Genomic DNA, 24,047 nt, shown 5'->3' on the forward strand with positions numbered 1-24,047 from the left:
CCCGCACCCCTGTTTTCTTTTTTTTGTTTCACAAAACCAAACCGTCTTTCCCCAAATCCTCCTTTTTATTTTTACGTCTCCCATTTTGCGTATTTCATCATATTTTATTCGATTTTTCTTCCTATCATATTCTTTTTTTTCACGTATAAATTTCCTTCCCCATTTTTCCTATCTCTTTTTATTATTATTACTATTACTATTATATTATTATTCGATTTCGCACCATATAAATATTTTACGTCGACGATAATTTTTCTCAACCACCATTTCCCTATCAAATTTGTTTGTTTATTTCATTTTTGTTGGTCAACGTTAAAAAAAGAAGAAAAAGTACATTCGGAAAAATCCTGAGGATCGATGAGAGAGAGAGAAAAAAAAGAGAAAAAGAAAAGAAGAGATTGCGTGGGCGTATCGCACGTGGGGGGGTCGTTCGTGTTGGAAATGCAACACAATTAGAGGAACAGCAACAGAGTAAAAGGGTTTAATATCGTAGCACAGCAGCCTGGGCCCTCGATTTTTCTGCATCTCGGTTGACGCGCCAACGACAATGGCTCGCTCGTGATAATGAATCCCTTCTGTTCTTTTTCCCTCTTTCATCGATCGTATCCCTCCCCCCTGTCCCCTCTTTTCCACCCTTCCATCCCACCCCACCCCACCCCACCCTACCCGATCCCATCTCATCCCATTCCTCACGACTTCTATTTCTCTTTCTCTCATTTCGTATGTTTCTCTTTCTCTACCCTCAGTTCTCTGGGTTTTCTTTTTAACTCGTTCCGACAATAAAGCCGAGAAGAGAGTAAAGTTAGAAAGCCGAGCTGATTCTCTTCTAGCTGAACTTTTGAAACGTATGAGAAAGAGAGAGAGAGAGAGAGAGAGAGAGAAAGAGAGCTTTTGATTCTCACGAGATGGATAAAACAGTCACGCGGAAATAATCGTGTGTAGTATATCAAGTAAATACATTCGGTACATTTTACACGAAATATGGACCACCGATCACGTATCAAATCATTTTATCCGATTTTCGTCAAAATCTAATACACTCCGATTTCTATCGAATATTAATAAATTGAATTATTTACGTTTTTTCTTTTTTTTTTCGTTTTTTTTTTTTCAAATAATTTCTAACATCTTTTTATAGATTCCTAACGATTTAATACAAATTTTTTTTCGTATCAATTGGCAACATCTAATAAGAAAAAATATTCCATTAGAAATATTCGAAAAATATTATTAAAAAATGTGTCATCAATTTCGTATTGAAGAATTGAAAGAAAAAAAAAAAAAAGAAAAAGGTATGACGATATCCTTTTTTTTCGTTTTTTTTTTTTTTCAAACAATTTCTAACATCTTTTTATAGATTCGTAACGATTCGTTACAATATTTTTTCATATCAATTGGCAACATCTAAAAAAAAAATATTTTCCATTAGAAATATTCGAAAAATATTATTTAAAAAATGTGTCATCAATTTCGTATTGAAGAATTCAAAGAGAAAAAAAAAGAAAAAGTTATGAAGATTTTTTTTTCAAATAATTTCTAACATCTTATAAATTCGTAACGATTTGTTACAATTTTTTTTTTCATATCAATTGGCAACATCTAAGAAAAAATATTCCATTAGAAATATTCGAAAAATATTATTTAAAAATATATCATCAATTTCGTATTGAAGAATTGAAAGAAAAAAAAAAAAGAAAAGGTATGAAGATTTTATTTTCAAATAATTTCTAACATCTTTTTATAGATTCGTAACGATTCGTTACAATATTTTTTTCGTATCAATTGGCAACATCTAATAAGAAAAATATTCCATTGGAAATATTCGAAAAATATTATTTAAAAAATGTGTCATCAATTTCGTATTGAAAGAATTCAAAGAGAAAAAAAAAAGAAAAAGGTATGAAGATTTTATTTTCAAATAATTTCTAACATCTTTTTATAGATTCGTAACGATTCGTTACAATATTTTTTTCGTATCAATTGGCAACATCTAATAAGAAAAATATTCCATTGGAAATATTCGAAAATATTATTTAAAAAATTTTTCATCAATTTCGTATTGAAGAATTGAAAGAAAAAAAAAAAAAGAAAAAGGTATGAAGATTTTATTTTCAAATAATTTCTAACATCTTTTTATAGGTTTGTAACGATTAATACAAATTTTTTTTCGTATCAATTGGCAACATCTAATAAGAAAAAATATTCGATTAGAAATATTCGAAAAATGTTATTAAAAAGTTTTTCATCAATTTCGTATTGAAGAATTGAAAGAAAAAAAAAAAGAAAAAGGTATGACGATTATCCTTTTTTTTTTCAAATAATTTCTAACATCTTTTTGTAGATTCGTAACGATTTGTTACAATTTTTTTTTTCGCATCAATTGGCAACATCTAAGAAAAAATATTCCATTAGAAATATTCGAAAAATATTATTAAAAAATATCTCGTCAATTTCGTATTGAAGAAAAGAAAAAAAAACAAAAGAAAATAGTTAAACGATTATCCTTTTTTTGTTTTTTTTTCTCAAATAATTTCTAACATCTTTTTATAGGTTCGTAACGATTTGTTACAATTTTTTTTCGTATCAATTGGCAACATCTAAGAAAAAATATTCCATTAGATTTATTCGAAAATATTATTTAAAAATATATCATCAATTTCGTATTGAAGAATTGAAAGAAAAAAAAAAAAGAAAAAGGTATGACGATTATCCTTTTTTTTTTTCTCAAATAATTTCTACCATCTTTTTATAGATTCCTAACGATTTGTTACAATTTTTTTTTTCGTATCAATTGGCAACATCTAATAAGAAAAAATATTCCATTAGAAATATTCGAAAAATATTATTAAAAAATATGTCGTCAATTTCGTATCGGAAAATTGTATAAAACAAATAAAGTATGAAGATTATCGTGCATGCAACCACTTCGTCGATTATTTATAACAGATAGTTTGATAAAAACGAGCAGGAAAGTGTTTTATACGATACACGAATAAGTAAAAAATGTTTTATAATTAATTATGCGAATATATCATATCATTCGTATACCGGAAGATATTCCACGTCGTTCTACGTAAAAGTTTTTATTTCGAGTATGATCAAATTTATGAAATCGTGTCAATATCTTTTCCCGTTAAAATTTCCAAAATTTGTATCTATGGTAATGGGCGTACCTATATACATGCGTTATAAATAGATCAAAAACACACAGATGGGGCGGAGGAAGGGGAAGAGGAAATTGGATAAATCGGCAAAAAGGGTCGAATTGGAACAAGTACAAATAGCATAATCGCGGGAATATAAAGTTTTCCCTTGTGGGAAATTACTCACAGGCATTGGTCGATATGGCGACAAGGTGTTCCACTTGGGTGCCATTGGGTGCTTGATCTGAAACATAAAACAAACGATGTTATGTTAATAATAATTTATGTATGTTCCTTCCTTTACTCTACGTTTATGAAATTCGTCGAATAAAAAAAAGACAAATGTGTGTGTATGTGTGTGTCGGTGTATTTATTTTTTTCCTTCAAAATTTATGCGAAAAATATTTTATAAATTAAAATTTATATATCACAAATTATATGTGAACACGATTATATTATTTTTTTATTAAATCGTTTTTACTTGATTTTTAATTAAATTACGACAAACAATGATGAGATAATACAAATCCTTTTTCTTTTAATATTGATAATAATATTAATAATAAGATGGAAATATGTTGTCAATTTATATTCGATTAAAAAAAGAAAATATAATATAATATGGGATAAATGTGCAATGTTTTAAGAAATAAAATAGAAAAACACACATTCCTCGCAATTGTTCGTTGTTTTTTTTTCCTTTTTATTTTTTTTTTTTTTTGTTATCAACGTTTACTCCCTAAACTCGAGTTCCAAGTATTCATTAACGTCCAATGCAATAGCAAATGTATCATGATCCCGTTATAAACGGAGAATACTTATTTTTTATTTTGTCTCTCGACTAAACGACCACAGCTGGTGTGTTTGTGAATAGACTTTGTATTTTTTTTTTTCTATTCCGAAGAAAAAAAAAATGGGCAAAACGAGTACGAATGAAAATGTCTTGTTCGCTTAATTCAACAAAAAAAAAAGAAAGATAAAGAAAAAAGAAACATTAAATAAAAAAAAAAGTCCTAATAATACTTCGCAAAATGTATAATAAACGAGGAATATTTCAATTGAATAAAATTAACATAACTTTGAGAGAGAGAGAGAGAATAAGAAAAATACTTTATTCTTTCTTCATGATTTCTTTTATGACCACCAATAATTTAAAACTCCAGTTCCAAGTATTTATTATTATTATTCATGCATTAATAATGCAATCATTCGTGTATAAAGATATAAAAAGTTAACATCATTCTTTTTTTTATTTTTTAACGATCACAGCTGGTCATTAGAATCCTACACTTTTTCCACAGAACCAAACGAAGAAATGAAAAAAAAAAAACGAAAAAAAAAAGAAAAGTAAACACATCCCGCGTTCCGTCGATTTGTTGCGATCAAAAAAAAAAAAAAATAAAAAGAAGGAACAAGCGTCGGGGTAAAATGGAAATCGACATTTTTACCCCGGACAATAAAAAAAGAAAAAAAAAAAAAAGAAAAATCCACGTCCTGGGTACATCGATCGATCTATTCCCTTGAAATTATCCCTCCTCCTCCTCCCACCCCACTCCCAAAAAAAAAAAAAAAGAAATTGTACCAATATTTTCTTAAACGTTCAGTGAAAAATTGTTGTCAATGAATATTCCAGCAGATTTTTGAAGACCTTGAGTAGGGGGAGGAAGGGAGGGAGGGGGAGGAATGGAGGGAGGGAGGGATGATAGCAGTTAAGTATGTGTAGATTTAGATGAAACCGAACGAGGAGTGGAAATGGGTGAGAAAAGGCTGGGTGAGTGGGTGGGGTGGGGGCTGGAGGAGGGGGGGGAGGGTTTGGCGGTGAAAGAGATGGACTGTGAAGAGTTGGAGGGTGGAAAAGGTGCTGAGTTCTAGTCCCTGTGTATATCTGTGTGTATCTGTCTGTCTGTCTGTGTGTATGTGTGTGTGTGTGAATGTGTAAAATGGTAGGGGAAATGTAGGTGAGACGAGTATGAAGGCCCACTAGAAGAGAAGAGAAGAGAAAGAAGAGGTGCTGACGCGGACGTGTAGCTTAAGCTCCACCCCAAGCTCGATTGGGTCGATGAAACCCTCCCTCCCTCCCTCCCTCCCACTGATCGGGGATGGATGCAAGTCTCTCGACCCAACTTTAAAACCCCCCTCCCCCCTCTCTCTCTGTCTCTCTCTGTCTCTCCACTCTCATCTACTACTACGGTATTCCGCGACACGAATAAACCCAAAAAGATTTTTCCCTAGCACGTGAAACGCATGCCTTTTTCCGATTTTAACGATAAACTTTGACTACACATTTTTATTTTTATTTTCGTATTCTTCTTCTTCTTCTTTTTTTTCTTCTTTTTCTTTTTCTTCTTATTGTTTTGTACAATACTACAGGTAACGGATAAAAGGGGATTAAACTTCAATTGACTCGAATTGTTTTTTACTTTTTTTATTTTTTTTTTCATTTTATATAACGATAGATGTAATGTAGAATATGATAGGAAGTATAGATTCGTTTTATTTTTTTCCAAATGGAAATTATTATTATCGAAAGTACGAACCGTGCGTAGAATATTTTATTCAACCGATGCAAGTTTGATTCTACGTTCTTTCCCCTTTCTTTTTGTTTTTGTTTTTATTCTTCTAGATTTTTATTCCGAAAGAATTGATGTGATAAGTTACTGCATAGTATTATTTATTTATATATATATGTATTTATTTATTTATATACGTGTCTAAATCGTAAGAGAAAAGTATCGTTGAGGTCTGACAAAATTGTTTGCAAATCTAAAAACGACGAGGAGAGATTGGTTGTAACACGCGTCTTGGGTTGGTGTACGATTGAATTTGATAAAATATTGCATTCATCCGTGCATATTTTTATCCTAGTTTTTCTTCCAAGGATTCTTCTAAGAAGTCACCTTCTCGCACTACTACGCGAATAAACGATCAATACAGAAATGATATAGGTAGATTTGATTTGCTGGTTTGTGTCAGCATGAAAAATAAAATGAAAAATAAAAAGAAAAAGAAGAAGAAGAAGAAGAAGAAGAAGAAAGAATAAAGAATAAAGATTCGATGAGTAGTAGGTGAACTTCGAGAAAAAGAGAGATATGCACGATATTTTTCTCTCAAGGACACGAGTATGCACATTTATTTCCTTGCCGTAAGAACCACGTACAACATCCTGTGATCTCGTAAATCAAAGGAACTTCTTTTGTATCAATCTTGTCAATGATTCCCCCTGTCTTTTATACGTAGATAAGAATTACATCCTGTTAGTTTGTAACATATAAGAATAAAATGTATGTAACATATGATTGTATGATTTGCTTATTTGAATTTCTATAATAAAAAAAAAAAACAAATTATTATAAATAAATTATTTTATAAAAATGTCATAAAACATTGATCCTCTTGGTATATTAAAAATATTTTCTACAAATATTTTCTATCATTAAATCTCCAACACACACACAGAGAAACATATGATTGTATGATTTACTTATTGATGATTTCTATAATAAAAAAAAACAAATTGTCATTAATAAATTATTTTATAAAATGTCATATAACATTGATCCTCTTGGTATATCAAAAATTTTTCTACAATATTTTCTTTCATTAAATCTCCAACATACACAGAGAAACATATGATTGTATGATTTGCTTATTTAAATTTCTATAATAAAAAAAAAAAACAAATTGTCATTAATAAATTATTTTATAAAAATGTCATAAAACATTGATACTCTTGGTATATCAAAAATATTTTTTACAAATATTTTCTATCATTAAATCTCCAACACACACACAGAGAAACATATGATTGTATGATTTGCTTATTTGATTTTCTGTAATAAAAAAAAAAAAAACAAATTATTATAAATAAATTATTTTATAAAAATGTCATAAAACATTGATCCTCTTGGTATATCAAAAATATTTTCTACAAATTTTTTCTATCATTAAATCTCCAACACACACACAGAGAAACATATGATTGTATGATTTGCTTATTTAAATTTCTATAATAAAAAAAAAAAACAAATTGTCATTAATAAATTATTTTATAAAAATGTCATAAAACATTGATCCTCTTGGTATATTAAAAATATTTTCTACAAATATTTTCTATCATTAAATCTCCAACACATACACAGAGAAACATATGATTGTATGATTTGCTTATTTAAATTTCTATAAAAAGAAAAAAAAACAAATTATTATAAATAAATTATTTTATAAAAATGTCATAAAACATTGATCCTCTTGGTATATTAAAAATATTTTTTACAAATATTTTCTATCATTAAATCTCCAACACACACACACAGAGAAACAAACATACACAATCATCAACATCACAAATATATCTATCAAATAATTACAAAATGATAATTACAATTTTCCTAACTATTTGTGTCATTCTCGTTTAATAAAAAAGTACAACCAATTGAAAAGTGCAACGTACGAGTCGCATAATTTTGTAACACGTGTCGCGTTGCATACTCTTACATTGAAAATACACGAGGAATATGCGGCACACGCGTATTTGGATCACGCATTTATACTTTTTTTCTTTTTCTTTTTCTTTTTCTTTGCAATGGTGCCAGATCAGAGCTTTAAAACGAAACATGCAACGAGTGTGTGCAGTGGAATCATAGCAAACGATTAACAAAGCGTCGTAGCCGAAACAGCTGCTGCTACTTGCGCTACTTGCTGCTTGCTGTAAATCGAACGAGAAGATAAAAGTACTCGGAGTAGTTGGCTGAATAATCTCGCGAAGCATGCAACCAAGTCAGTTATGTTGAATGACAATGACGAACATGATGATGATGATGATGATTATGATGATCACGATGATGATAATCATAGCAGGCAGCAGCAGACAACACGAACCGCTTAAACCGGTTATCTGCGGAACTTAAATATAAATTCATAATAATAAATTAATTGTTCTAGCGCGCTTTAAAGTCACGAGCTGACTCAAACCTACGCTGCTTACATATTATCTACACTTTCCCGAACGCTTCTGCACTTACGTAATGTCAAACAGTTACGAAGTGAAGTATTAATGACGGACGATAATAACACCTAATTGTAATAATTAAAATGTTATTTTATCATCGACAAATTATTTACTTCCACTAATTAATTCGATTAAATTTACCTTCTTTTTTTCATTTTCTTTTCATTTGAATTATTTTTCTAATTATTTTTTGCTTGTTTTTTTTTTTTTTTAATAATTAAAATAGACAAAATTAAAATGGACAAAAATATTCAATAAAATATACACACACAAGTAAAATAATCTAAAATCGCGAATACAAATAACCAATTGAAGTATCAAACCGTTAATGACTTGTATGCCAACAGTAATTAAAAATAATTTCAACAACTAGAAAAAATACCCAGAAATAATATTAACTTCAATAAATTGTCTCTCTCTCTCTCTCTTTCCAAGAAAGAAAAGGGTCAGTTGGGTAAGCGTGGAGGTAATAGGGTTACATCTGCGCTATATAATAATAAAAAAAAAGAAGAAAAAAAACAATGCGTTTCCCACGAACTATAAAATGTCGGCATTCTTTTATCTCGTTTAAAGAGTTGTGTGTCGTGTTGTGTTGCGTTGCGTTGGGTCTCTGGTGTTGTGGGAAAAAGTGTGCGTATAAACGGTGGTAAACTACGGAGTCGCGTATCGGTTAGCTCAACGCGTCAATTGACATTTACTCTCGGATAATAATGCGTCATGTATATATTCCTTGCTATATATCGTTTTAACATACAAACAAAGAGAGAGAGAGAGAGAGAGAGAAAGAGAGAAAGAAAGAAATAAAAAAAGAGAAAACGGCCGGTGACATTAATTCTGGATTCGAAACAGTTGCTCAGCCAGAAGCCATCGGATAAACAAACTTCCTTGCAACGATGAGCATTTATTTCGTGTCGTACCCATTATTATGCGTATAGTTTATTAAATACAATGACAATTATGATGATTATGATGATTATGATGATTATGATGAGTCACGTGATTGTTATACTTCAATCATGTTCGTATTAATTAAAAAATATTTATGAATATCCTAAAATGTGTATGTTTGATCACAAAAACAAAAATAAAATGATTATTAATTCTAGGAATGCATACATATTTTCTATGCAATTATTGTTCAACCTATCCTATTTTTTTTACGCGTTTAATTATAAATTTATTATTAATATGTTTATTATAATACTTATCATTATATAATACTTATATTATTAAATACAATGACAATTATTATGATGATGATGAGTCACGTGATTGTTATACTTCAATCATGTTCGTATTAATTAAAGAATTTTTATGAATATCCTAAAATGTGTATGTTTGATTACAAAAACAAAAATAAAATGATTATTAATTCTAGGAATGCATAGATATTTTCTATGCAATTATTGTTCAACCTATCCTATTTTTTTACGTGTTTAATTATAAATTTATTATTAATATGTTTATTATAATACTTATCATTATATAATACTTATATTATTAAATACAATGACAATTATTATGATTATGATGATTATGATGATGATGTTCAACCTATCCTATTTTTTTACGTGTTTAATTATAAATTATTATTAATAAGTTTATTATAATACTTATATTATTAAATACAATGACAATTATTATGATGATTATGATGATGATCAGTCACGTGATTGTTATACTTCAATCATGTTCGTATTAATTAAAGAATTTTTATGAATATCCTAAAATGTGTATGTTTGATTACAAAAACAAAAATAAAATGATTATTAATTCTAGGAATGCATAAATATTTTCTATGCAATTATTGTTCAACCTATCCTATTTTTTTTTACGCGTGTTTAATTATAAATTTATTATTAATATGTTTATTATAATATTTATCATTGTATAATACTTATATTATTAAATACAATGACAATTATTATGATTATGATGATTATGATGATGATGTTCAACCTATCCTATTTTTTTACGTGTTTAATTATAAATTTATTATTAATATGTTTATTATAATACTTATCATTATATAATACTTATATTATTAAATACAATGACAATTATTATGATGATGATGAGTCACGTGATTGTTATACTTCAATCATGTTCGTATTAATAACAGAATTTTTATGAATATCCTAAAATGTGTATGTTGTACACGTGTAAATATGATTACAAAAACAAAAATAAAATGATTATTAATTCTAGGAATGCATAGATATTTTCTATGCAATTATTGTTCAACCTATCCTATTTTTTTTACGCGTGTTTAATTATAAATTTATTATTAATATGTTTATTATAATACTTATCATTATATAATACTTATATTATTAAATACAATGACAATTACTATGACGATGATTATGATGATGATGAGTCACGTGATTGTTATACTTCAATCATGTTCGTATTAATTAAAGAATATTTATAAATATCCTAAAATGTGTTATACACGTGTAAATATGATTACAAAAACAAAAATAAAATAATTATTAATTCTAGGAATGCATAGATATTTTCTATGCAATTATTGTTCAACCTATCCTATTTTTTTTACGCATGTTTAATTATAAATTTATTATTAATATAAGTTTATTATAATACTTATCATTTGCGTTTGATTTATGTGTTAATAAAAATGATTAATATATGAAAAGTATATAAGAATAATAAAAAAGAAAATTCCTAATAGAAATGGTAAAAGATAGGATAGGCTGAATGAATTTCTATTTCATTCCTATTTCTTATCCTTTTTTTTTTTTACTATTAGGAAGACGAGAAAAAGGCAGATCGGTGTCAAGTATTTCTTTTGGAGACGATGCAAACGAAGGTTGCCGATTTACATGGCAATCGATAAATCCTCCCCCTCCTCCCCCTCCTCCTCCTCCTTCTTCTTTCGTTGCGTTCACGGTCGCGAGACCTCACACAATCACCCTTTTCCTATTTCTATTCCTACTTCCATCTTCTTTCCATTCTTTTACAAAGGAAAAAGAACAAACTGAAAACTCGACGAACGAAAGAACGAACGTTCGAGGCATTCGCTTGGTGAACTTAAGAGAAAGAAAAGTTGCTATGGCGAATGAGAAATAACGTTTATGTGGTATACGTGATACGTATATGTATTGGAGTGTATGTGTGTATATTTGTGCAAGGATAAAAAGAAACTTTGATAAAGTCAACTTTGTGATTTTTCTCTCTTTTTTTCTTTTTACGTTGAACTCAAACGATTCTAAAAAGATTTCCATCTTTCTCTTTCAACGTGTCTATTTTATTTATATTTTTTTTTATTATTACTTATTATTATTTATAAAAAAAAAATGAAAGAAAAAGGATTATATCAATTATAATATTAATTCTTAATTAATTATAATTTTAATGGATATTAAAATCATGCATCGTGCGTTTAACGAATGATCAACTAAATATGAGAATATTATTTTTGAATGTATGCAAAATTTCTAAGTTACGACATTAGAAAGGAGTAAAAATAACCTAAGCTATTTTCGGTATCGACTAACCATAATTAATGTTACTCAACTACTCGAGAGACATCACTTATGAAACATTTATTAGACTAAACGCACTTTGCACTTCGAAAGAAGTAAAACTAAACAAAATTAATAAAACAGGTAATATTTTTTTCATTGACCACACCCTTCCTAACAACACCCTTCCAAATTATTCTCTATTTCCTTAACAATTTCCTATTACCTTTTTCTTCTAACAACCAACGAGAAAACGTTTTCCCATCATCAATCTCGTAACGCAAACTATAATAATAAATCACTGGATAAGAGAGAGAGAGAGAGAGGTAATGAATATAAAACAATAGCAAGTTGATAAATAGAGAGAGAGAGAAGAAAAAAGATTCAACTTAATTTGAGATGTTTTTTTCTTTTTTTTTAGAAGATTAATCAAAGCTCGAATAGAAAATGGAATCCCATATTTTATATAAATAAATAAATTAATGTATTGTTCCCAGAGTGTGATTAATTAAAGAAAAAAAAAATATGCGAACCAATCGTTGTTCTTAAATCGTTTCATCTTACAGATATCAAAAAATCTCATAATAATAAATAATTATTAAAATATATAAAATACGAATAATACAAAAAGAAAAAAATATGTATTGTTCCCAGAGTGTGATTAATTAAAGAAAAAAAAAAAATATGCGAACCAATCGTTGTTCCTAAATCGTTTCATCTTACAGATATCAAAAAATTCTCACAATAATAAATGATTATTAAAATATATAAAATACGAATAATACAAAAAAAAAAAATAAAAAAATTATAATATTAAATGTAAGATGTATTGTTCCCAGAGTGTGATTAATTAAAGAAAAAAAAAATATGCGAACCAATCGTTGTTCCTAAATCATTCCATCTTACAGATATCAAAAAATTCTCATAATAATAAATAATTATTAAAATATATAAAATACGAATAATACAAAATGAAAAAAATATGTATTGTTCCCAGAGTGTGATTAATTAAAGAAAAAAAAAATATGCGAACCAATCGTTGTTCCTAAATCATTCCATCTTACAGATATCAAAAAATTCTCACAATAATAAATAATTATTAAAATATATAAAATACGAATAATACAAAGAAAAAAAAATAATATTAATTGTAAGATGTAAAAGAAAAGAAAGAAAGTGAGAAATAATAAAAGAAAATTCGAGTTATTGGCAATCGAAATTGTTTATAAATTCCAATTGAGTTTATCGGAATAATAATTTACGTTTATGAGTGAAAAAGCTTTTCGAAAAAAAAGAGATACAGATAGAGAGAGAGAGAGAGAGAGAGAAAGAGAGAGAGAGAGAGAGAGAAGAAAAAAGATTCAACTTAATTTGAGATGTTTTTATCTTTTTTCTTTTTTTTAGAAGATTAATCAAAGCTAGAATAGAAAATGGAATCCCATATTTTATATAAATAGATAAATTAATGTATTGTTCCCAGAGTGTGATTTATTAAAGAAAAAATAAATATGCGAACCAATCGTTGTTCCTAAATCGTTTCATCTTACAGTATCAAAAAATTCTCACAATCATAATTATTAAAATATATAAAATACGAATAATACAAAAGAAAAAAGAAAAAAATTATAATATTAATTGTAAGATGTATTGTTCCCAGAGTGTGATTAATTAAAGAAAAATAAAAAATATGCGAACCAATCGTTATTCCTAAATCATTCCATCTTACAGATATCAAAAAATTCTCACAATCATAATTATTAAAATACATAAAATACGAATAATAAAAAGAAAAAATAATAATATTAATTGTAAAATGTAAAAGAAAAGAAAGAAAGTGAGAAATAATAAAAGAAAATTCGAGTTATTGGCAATCGAAATTGTTTATAAATTCCAATTGAGTTTATCGGAATAATAATTTACGTTTATGAGTGAAAAAGCTTTTCGAAAAAAATGAGATACAGATAGAGAGAGAGAGAGAGAGAGACTTGTGGTTCTCTGAAACGATATACGTCAGAGGCGTATGAAACGTCAAGGAATAGACGGACCACTGGCTTTGCTCGGTCGACGGGCGCGTTAGCATAATTCCCTGTTGATAAACACGAAGGTAGTAGTAGCTTTGCTGTTCTGGCAGAATGCCATGTCGACGGAATGTCTGAGTATACATAATATGTGGCTGTGTAGAAACGCGTCATACGTTATGAATCCAACTAGAAAGAAAAGGGAGAGGGGGAGAGAGGGAGAGAGAGAAACTGAATAAACGAATACACATCTGACAACTTTAGATTATTCCTTACGACAATTATGGCAACCTTTGTTACCTCAAATCCTAATCCTCAGATATTCCTTACAATTAATTTTCATACGAATTATTATAGGAATATGAATTATTGAATATATCATCATATGTGAATTATTATATATATTATTAATATTTCATATTATATATATTAATATTCAAATTGACTGGTTTTTATTGGAATGAAAAATTCTGTTTATCCATTAAGTAATATTCATCTATAATTTTATATGGTTTATTCTTTCAATTCTGGCAATTATGGCAACCTTTGTTACCTCAAATCCTAATCCTCAGATATTCCTTACAATTAATTTTCATATGAATTATTACAGGAATATGAATTATTGAATATATCATCATATGAATTATATTCAAATTGACTGGTTTTTATATTGCAATCAAAAATTCTGTTTATCGATTAAGTAAATATTCATCTATAATTTTATATGGTTTATTCTTTCAATTCTGGCAATTATGGCAACCTTTGTTACTTCAAATCCTAATCCTCAGATATTCCTTACAATTAATTTTCATATGAATTATTATAGGAATGTGAATTATTGAATATATCATCATATGAATTATTATATATATTATTAATATTTCATATTATTATATTAATATTCACAAATTGACTGGTTTTTATATTGGAATGAAAATTCTGTTTATCGATTAAGTAAATGTTTATTTACAATTTTATATGGCATTTCTCTTTACGACAATTATGGCAATCTTTGTTACTTCAAATCCTAATCCTCAGATATTCCTTACAATTAATTTCATATGAATTATTATAGGAATATGAATTATTGAATATATCATCATGAATTATTATATTTATTATTAATATTTCATATTATTATTATATTAATATACAAATTGACTGGTTTTTATATTGCAATCAAAAATTCTGTTTATCCATTAAGTAAATATTTATTTACAATTTTATATGGTATTTCTCTGTACGACAATTATGGCAATCTTTGTTACTTCAAATCCTAATCCTCAGATATTCCTTACAATTAATTTTCATACGAATTATTATAGGAATGTGAATTATTGAATATATCATCATATGAATTATTATATGTATTATTAATATTTCATTATTATTATATAATATTCAAATTGACTGGTTTTTATATTGCAATCAAAAATTCTGTTTATCGATTAAGTAAATGTTTATTTACAATTTTATATGACATTTCTCTCTACGACAATTATGGCAATCTTTGTTACTTCAAATCGTAATCCTCAGATATTCCTTACAATTAATTTTCATATGAATTATTATAGGAATATGAATTATTGAATATATCATCATATGTGAATTATATATATATTATTAATATTCATATATTATTATATTAATATTCAAATTGACTGGTTTTTATATTGCAATCAAAAATTCTATTTATCCATTAAGTAAATATTTATTTACAATTTTATATGGTATTCCCCTACGACAATTATGGCAACCTTTGTTACTTTGAATCGTTTGAATTACGTTTGAATCGTTACCTTCAGATATCCCTTACAATTAATTTTCATATGAATTATTATAAGACTGATCAAATTAACTGGTTTTTATATTGGAAATAAAAATTCTATTTATCGATTAAGTAAATATTCATCTATAATTTTATATGGTATTCCCCTACGACAATTATGGCAACCTTTGTTACTTTGAATCGTTTGAATTACGTTTGAATCATTACCTTCAGATATCCCTTACAATTAATTTTCATATGAATTATTATAGGACTGATTAAATTGACTGGTTTTTATATTAGAATCAAAAATTCTGTTTATCGATTAAGTAAATGTTCATCTACAATTTTATATGGTATTTTTCTCTACGACAATTATGGTAACCCTCGTTTACTTACTATCAGATATTTTACAATTAAATATTAAACGTATTTTAGGCCAAATGTTTACAAACGATCGATCCCACCCAAATCCAATATATTTTCTAGTTTTAACGTATTTACAAAAAACATCCATCAAAAGTTAGTTCGTTATCTCGACAAATAATTATTTTCCATCGTGCAACTTCTTTGAACAAACTGAATTATATATATATATATATATTCATTTTTTCCTTTGATCGAGTTTTTTCTTTTCACCCAAGACGCGTATCCCTTTGATACTCCGCGCTTTTATTATTATTTAAAAAAAAATATATCACGTTATTACGTAAAGAAAAGAAAGAAAAAAAAATAAATAAATTGAAAAACCTCCGACTTGCGATGACAAAACAAAATACAAAAAGAACAAATACAAATAAAAAAAAATAAATTAAAATGAAGTAAAGAAAAATTGCCAACGTAGACTTCGCGAAAGAGAAGAGAGAAATGACATAGGATCGAAAAAAAAAAAAAAAAGAAATAAAATAATAACGATACGTCTCGGAAGAGAGTCTGAAAATAAACAAAAAAAAAAGAAAAAGAAAAAGAAAAAGAAAAAATAAACTAAATAAAAAAAGCAGGAGGAAAAAAAAAATCAAGAGAATTGAAAGAATAAACTTCAACATTCGCCATTAGTGTTTCCAACGGCACATATGTTAACACATATACACACATAAAAACACACATATATATAATACATACACACATATTTGCATATACTACATAGGTAAATCAGAAATATGAATTCCACACGGAGATCGGGAATAGATCTCGTCGAAAGACTGGCTTGGGCCAACGAAGACAAACAAAATAAAATTCTATGAAAAAAGAGAGAGAGAGAGAGAGAGAAGAAAAAATAGGGAAAAAAAAAAAAGGAAGCCACGATGGTCGGTGGTGGGATCGCGGAAACGCAACTACGGACGGAGAATTGCGAAAAAAAAAAAAAAAAAAAGAAAAAAAAGATCGAAGAAGAAACGAGGTCGAGCGATATTTTAAAAATACGAGTTCTTTCTATCTCTCTCTCTCTCTCTCCTGTATGTTTTTTTTTCTTCTTCTTATTTTTTAACGCTCCCTCTCGCAATCACTTAAAAGATCGGGATGCGCAACGAAAATACGCGCGAGACTGTGTCTAATAGAAAAATTCTGGGGCCGCGAAGTAGATTTGAAAAAAAAAATAATAAGAAAATAAGAAGAAGAAATAAAGAAGATGAGAGTTGAACGTTCGAGTGGAAAGAAAATACGAAATGAATTTTGAAAATTTTACGCTATTATATATCTCTATATAAATGTGTGTGTATGTGTGGGTGTATGTGTGTAAACTTCTATTCATATTTGATATGGAATTCAATTTTCCATGAATATTTCAAGTGAGGAATTGTGTACCGCGATTCTCTCCGTCGAGTGTTATACTTCTCAAGTATTAGATTCATCTCGTTCTAAGAGGGTAGGTAAAAAAGTTTCGATATCAACCCCCCTAAGGATGATTTGAACGTAACTCGCAGGAGGGTGCCACCGTACGCTTCTCAGGGTGGTTTTCATTGGAAACAAGTGCGCCCTCGGTAGGAATGAACGAGAACTAACGGGGCTTTGGGACTAAACGTGCTTGAAAAATGGAAGGGTGGTTGAAACAACAATGGCTGGCTATGGAAATATAATAACTCGAACCGCACCTTTATTTTCACCTTTCTACTACTATTGTATAAATATATACGTACGTATAAACGTGTGTGTGTGTGTGTTTGTGTTACTTTAAAATTCAATCATTTTTATTCTTATATCTCTCTTTTTTATCCGTCACACACTTTTGTTACTTAAAAATAATATTTTTTCTATTTTCCATCTCGAATGAGATAATTTTGAATGAGTGGTGTGGTCAACGTTGAACGTGCATTCTCAAAATAAAATTGTAATAAAATTATAACGAGAAATATTTGTTGAAAATTTTTACAACACCGTGTGTGCATCAGACACAACTTTATTTATTTAATAAAACCAATCTCTCTCTCTCTCTCTTTCTCTCTTCCTTTCTCCTAATATTTTTCTCTACAAAATTACCATTGGTCTCTTTCTTATCAATAAAAGATTAAAAAAGAAACAAAATAATCCGTCCTCGAACCTTAACGAAGATTTTTATTTTTTGTATGCAATCAAGCAAATTACTTCCCATCGGGCACGGATATCGAAAAGATTGGGGGTTGAAGGTACATAAAATAAGGGAGGAAAGATATGTGGGTGGTGGAAATAAAAAAAGGGTTAATGGATGATCTCGTTGTTGTTAATGTGATTAATAAAACGTGCGGGTGTTCTTCGTACTGAGTAGAACGAAAAAAAGAGGAATCGAGCGAGTTTGAGGGACCGAAGGGTGCGGAGGATGGGGAGGAGGAGAAGGAGGAGGAGGAAGAGGGTGGAGTTGCACGATTATCGACCCCCGCTGCTGGCTCCGCTTTTGTAGCAGGGATGCAGCTGCTTTCAACCCCCCCTCTTCCTCCACCCTCCTCTACCACCCTTTTTCTACACCGCAATTCACCTTTCTCGTCGCAACGAACTTCGCCCTTTGACTGGTCGAACGAAAAATAATAACAAAAAAAAAAAATTATAAATTTAACGTGATAATTATACAAAGTAAATAAAGCAACTATGAATTTTGTTAAGGCTAAAAATAACGAATCACCTGTTATTAATAATATTTTTAATATTGAATTCTTTTCATAATGATTGAATTAATCCTCGAACAAATAATTACAGTAAAAATAATAATAGTAATAATAACGACGATGATGATGATGATGACGACGATAATAAAAGGGGGATCGTTAAATGGAACGTAAACGTATCCATTAATTTAAAATACTTTCAAAAAATTCCTAGTGTCGAGAGAAAAAAGAGAAATATTGACCGAGCATAAGTTTAAAGGTCCCCCCCCCTCCTATCGTTTAACGAGGTTTGTTTGCACCTGCTACAAAAAGTTTAACCAAAGCGTTATTATTCTCATTATTAAAAACCTTTTTTTTTTCTTTTTTTTCGAATATATTTACGAATAAATATATATCTCATCTCTCACATCGAAAAAAGTATAATTATTATTACAAGAAAATGATTCATGCTATGTAAAAAAGGGGTGAAGCGTTATTATCGGAAGGGTGCGGTTATCGGTCACCCTCGCAATTCTTTGCTGGGCTAACGAGTTACTCAAAAATAGTATCTCCTTTCGTTTTATTCGATGCCCTTGACGAATACATCCACGAATAGATCGATCGTTAACTCGAGATTTCATTATCGAACATCTGATCTATGTATGCATGCATGCATGCATGCATGCATTTGGGTTTCTTTCGAATGATGCATTCCAGTTAAGGACGTTCCAAAAGTATCAAATAACCTTCCCCCACCCTCCCCCCTCTCCAATCCCCCAAACCCCTTCACATCAGCTAATCTGCAATTTAATCCATCTCCGAAACAAATCATTGAATCCAACCAATCAGCGTTCAAACATCATATGTGTGTCAGTGTGTTCGGTGTCCAATTTAAATTCAACTGGGCATACATTTTATTCGATGTTAATCATTTTTTAAAGACGAACCAAATCGATTTTTAATGAAAATGAAAAGAAAGAAAAAAAAGATAATACTAATTATAATTACGTAATCGGTTCGTAAATATTTTAAGAGGAAAGTTTTTAATGAAATATAAACTATTCTTAATTATTTCTGGAATTTTCCTATTTGGTTTTTCTTATTGTTTCTTTCTTTCTTTTTTTTTTAAAAATTTAATGTCAACGATTCGTTAATATCCTATTAAAATGATGAAAACTGTATATACGATCCGAAAGATATTTATCTCGAAAAGACTGCACGTAGTCTCGATAAAATAAATATGTAGATGTATATTTGGTTCGTTTATAAAGATGACCAAGCATCGTTGTTCTCATAACTGCTACTTTATTGTCGATCGAACGATCACGTATAGCAAACAATACGTCGTACATATTTATCGGGGTGTCAACGAGCCATTATATCTCGTCTAACAATCTTCCTTTCCTCTTTTTATGCTCTGTCATAGTGTCTCCTCTTTATATTTCCTATCGCGAAATATTTCATTCGTCGAAAATTCATATAAAAACGTGCGTAATCAAATTATCGGGATCGTTCGGAAAAAAATTCACGCCGATTTTGCGTTGATATTTTTAACGTTAAATTTACGAATTATTATTATTAACATATTATTATATTATTATTATTATTAACGTTTAAATTAACGTTAAATCCTAGAAAAATATTAATTAACAAATTTATTTTTTTCTTTAAATCCATATCTATTAATTCTTATAAATGTAACAACCAAAAAAAAAAAACAAAAGAATAACGAAACAGGGAAAGTTGTTTCGTACGTCGTGCGCAAGATGTACTGCGCAAGCGGGAAAATATGAAATTGAATCCTTTTATCGATAGAATCGCTGCGCTTGCATACAACGAATAAAGTGTTTTCTCTCTAACGAAGACAGAAAATGATGTCGTTTGCAAAGTAACGATATAGTTTTTCCTTTTCTTTTTTTTTTCTCTAACATAACACCGGTGATATGATATCGTTACATACATTGTAATTACGAGAATACAGGGACGTATTTATCATAAAACGCATTAAGTGCAAATTAAGGCGCCATTTAAAAGCAAACAATTGTATAAAATAAAACTTGATGTGCGTGGTGTTCATTTAAAAAAAAAAAAAAAAAATGCATTTCAATTAGATTAACAATAATCGATTAGTTATTTTGCTACCTTTGACGATAATGTTGATCTTAAATCTTTCAAAAGTAAAAATACACAGACACGTGTCGATGACAAAGTAGCGGATCGATTTTTTTTTCTCGAAATATTTGTGCGAAAAGATTATTGGTAAAGTTTTTGGGTCAACTCGGTATTTCCATCGTTCAAGGTTAACTCGATAGAATGAAGCCGGTTTAAGTTGATTTAAGAGTCTTTCGTAAGAGGATAAGAAAAAGTTATGAGAGTTAGAACAACGACGATCGATCAATTTATCTCTTCTTGCATTTCTCTTATATGCAAATTGCACAGTATCCGGAAAATTTCTTATCAAGTTAAATATTAGTTCCTTTTTTAAAATATACATACGTGTATATCTACTATAAATGCAGACTTTACGTGTATATGTGTATGTGTATATATAGGTGTGTATGGGTGTGGCTTGTCTGGCACGGTCAATTTGATAAGAAATAATCAGTCAACGTAAATCTAAATGCTCAAATTCTATCTGTGCTATTATTAAAATATGAAATTTCATTATAACCATTATTTCAAAATAAAAATACACAAGTATCTCCAACTTTCCAACCCATATTCGTATACTTTGATCGTTATAATAATCAGAAAGAAAAAAAAAAGAAATAAATTGCGATTAGCTAGGATTGGAAGAGAATATACGGATCAATAATTAGTCGTCAGTTTTCAGCCCTTTGATACCCTCGACAAAAAAAAAAAAAAAAAAGATATTATCTCTAAAAACAATCAAAGCTGACAGGCAACGCGTACTCGACCATCCACCGATAACAAAACGACGAGATTGCAATATGGAAATGACGTTGTGTCATGGAAACTCTTGAATAATAATCGCTTAACACATGTAACGTATACGTACGTACAATGCCTTCATTTTGAAACAAAATCGTAAGAGACACATTCAAAATCAATATTGATAAACAACTCGAAGTTTCATCCTTGTCTCATTCCAACTATTCCTAGTTTTAAATTTCAAATGGTATTATATTTCTTTTTTTTTTTTTAATACATCATTGTTAAAAGACGATCAAAATTCGAAATTCGAATCGAACGTACAAAATTTGAATTCGATGCGTATTATAAAATGATGCAAAAAAAAGAATTGATTTTCAATGTTATTACGGTAGGAAATAAATTCGGTTTAATAATCGTTCCGAGTTTTACAATAAAGGCATTGTATTTACACATACATAGAGACACAAGTACACGTGTGTAGGTAGAGGAGACATGCACATGTGCATGCACGTAGGAAGAATTCCAGTTGATTTCGCTTTCGACGATGGAATAATCGATCCGTCTTTGGCGACATAGGCCAGACACATAAGAAAATCAGGCGTCGAAGTGTGTTAGGTCAAAGCCCTGGAAAAAACGTCACTGACTCGACGAGACATAGAGAAAGAGCATGAAAGAAAAAGAGAGAGAGAGAGAACAAAAAAAATCGGTTCATGCATAGTTTGACGAGATTGCAAATTAGACGAATCTTTGATATAGTTTGAAGTTAGATACAAGCACGTGGTTGACTAGCACGCTTTTCTAGTAAGTCTTTCTCTCTCTCTCTTTCTTTTCAGTGATAAACTAAAACTTACCATATTCTTGAATAGAAGATCTTTGCAAGGGTTGAATATATTGCGTTGTGTTATTAGCCGGTGTTACTCTGAAGCGTTCCATTCTTCCCTTGTCCCTACCCACCCCTTCGTGTTGTTACTCTTGTAAAGAATACTAGTAGCTGTTTAATAGTTGTGTAGTAGTAGTGGGGTGGTGATGGTGGTAATGTTGGCAATGGTGGTGATAGAATATTGGTTTAAAAAAAGACGAAAACTGTCACGATTTAAATCAATGATAGTGTCGATATATATCTTCCCCCTTTGTCTCTTTATCTACCCTTTCAAATCTTCTTCTTCTTCTCCTTTTTCTATCTACCAACAGGAAATATACTCTCCGTTTTTCTCTCGATATCGAGCGGTGACGAGACGGCCGCAACACTTTCCTCCTCTACGACGATAAACGACAAAGGAGTTCTCCATTCGCCGATTCGCCTAATCGCACAGTAGATCGATTCTCGCCTTCGACCGACTACTAACGTTCTATTATTCTCTCTATGTTCTCTCTCTCTCTTTCTCTTTCTCTTTCTCTCTACCTCCCAAGGAAGAGAGAAAATGAAATCAAACCGAACAAAGACGGAGATATATAAAAACAGACGGGGACAATTTCTTCTTTCGATTTTCTATCTTTGTCTATTCTTCTAGCCATACAGTAATCAACTAACAATAATAATAATATAACTCTGCTTGCTTCGTAATTTCTTCGTCTTTTTTTTTTTCTTTTCGCGATTAAGAACGAACGATTACGAACGATTACGAATAATTACGAACGAACGAACGAACGAACGATGGAACTAGGAGAGGAAACAACGACGACGACGACGAGTCTCGTGTACGATGATACACGCAAAGAGTCGGGCCTCTTTTCTCGTACTAACGAGGTCTAGCTGGAAGCGCGTGTTAAACGCACGCCGTTCGTTAACTCCCGCCGGACCTTTGGAGGTGAGGTGGGGTGGTGGGGAGGAGGAGAGAAATGGCGATATACAACGTTTTCCGTCGCGTCCTACGGTGAAGTTCGTATGCGCGTTCGAAGGGCGCGGAGAGGTGGATTCTCAACGCCGGCAACGAGTCAAAAGCTGGGAGGGAGGGGGAAAGTTACTAGGAGGGGTGAGTCGAGACTATGCGCTGCAACACAACACAACGATGACGACGGCGACGACGATGAATGCGTTTAACGCTGCGCTCACTCTCACTCTCTTTCTTTCTTTCTTTCTTTCTTTCTCTCTTTCTCTCGTTTTCTAGTTTGTTTATTTTTCTCTTTCCGTTGCATTGGACGCTGCACCGACCAGACAACACGCGACGCGCTCGTGCTTTCCTCCCAGCAGACGAGCCCGCCCGAGACTCGACGAACGATTCCGAACATGTCCGAATACGATCTAACGCATACATGAATGTATTTTAATACTTTGAAGTGGGATACTTTCCGGTTCGGTGATTCGTCAGTTTTGGAATAGTGGGGAGAAGCATACACGTGCCGTATGCATTGCCGGCATCTTTGTTGTATATTTCGTTTTTTTTAAAGAGCGGTGTTTTCTTTCAGGAATATATCAAGGAGGTTTGAGGTGGTAATGCGATTTATTCGAATGCATCTTTTTAAAGATTTATCGTAGATCGTTGCATTGATAACGTCGCGATGATTTTTATAAGATAATACGAATTGATTTGATTTATCAGATTGAAATATATGTTTGTCAATGAAATTAATTATACTCGTTCCTCCGTCGGTCATTCGTTATTCGATCTAGGTGGCAGCAGGATGCGGAATGTTGGGTATTTTTCCTATAGATTTTAATGTATATTACTGCAAT

General features: G+C 30.0%; 1 long non-coding RNA gene across 1 annotated transcript; it reads right to left on the minus strand.

Moving 5' to 3' along the window:
* Positions 1 to 3,148: 3,148 nt before the first annotated feature.
* On the minus strand, positions 3,149 to 22,805 carry LOC122524605. The gene is made up of 2 exons (XR_006305584.1): positions 22,225 to 22,805; positions 3,149 to 3,387 (listed from the first exon to the last, which is right to left on the minus strand). It is a non-coding gene; the product is annotated as an uncharacterized LOC122524605 (long non-coding RNA).
* Between the last annotated feature and the right edge of the window lie 1,242 nt (positions 22,806 to 24,047).

This window comes from Polistes fuscatus, unplaced genomic scaffold (assembly GCF_010416935.1).
Source record: "Polistes fuscatus isolate 324 unplaced genomic scaffold, CU_Pfus_HIC Scaffold8, whole genome shotgun sequence".
NCBI classification, from domain to species: Eukaryota; Metazoa; Arthropoda; class Insecta; order Hymenoptera; family Vespidae; genus Polistes; species Polistes fuscatus.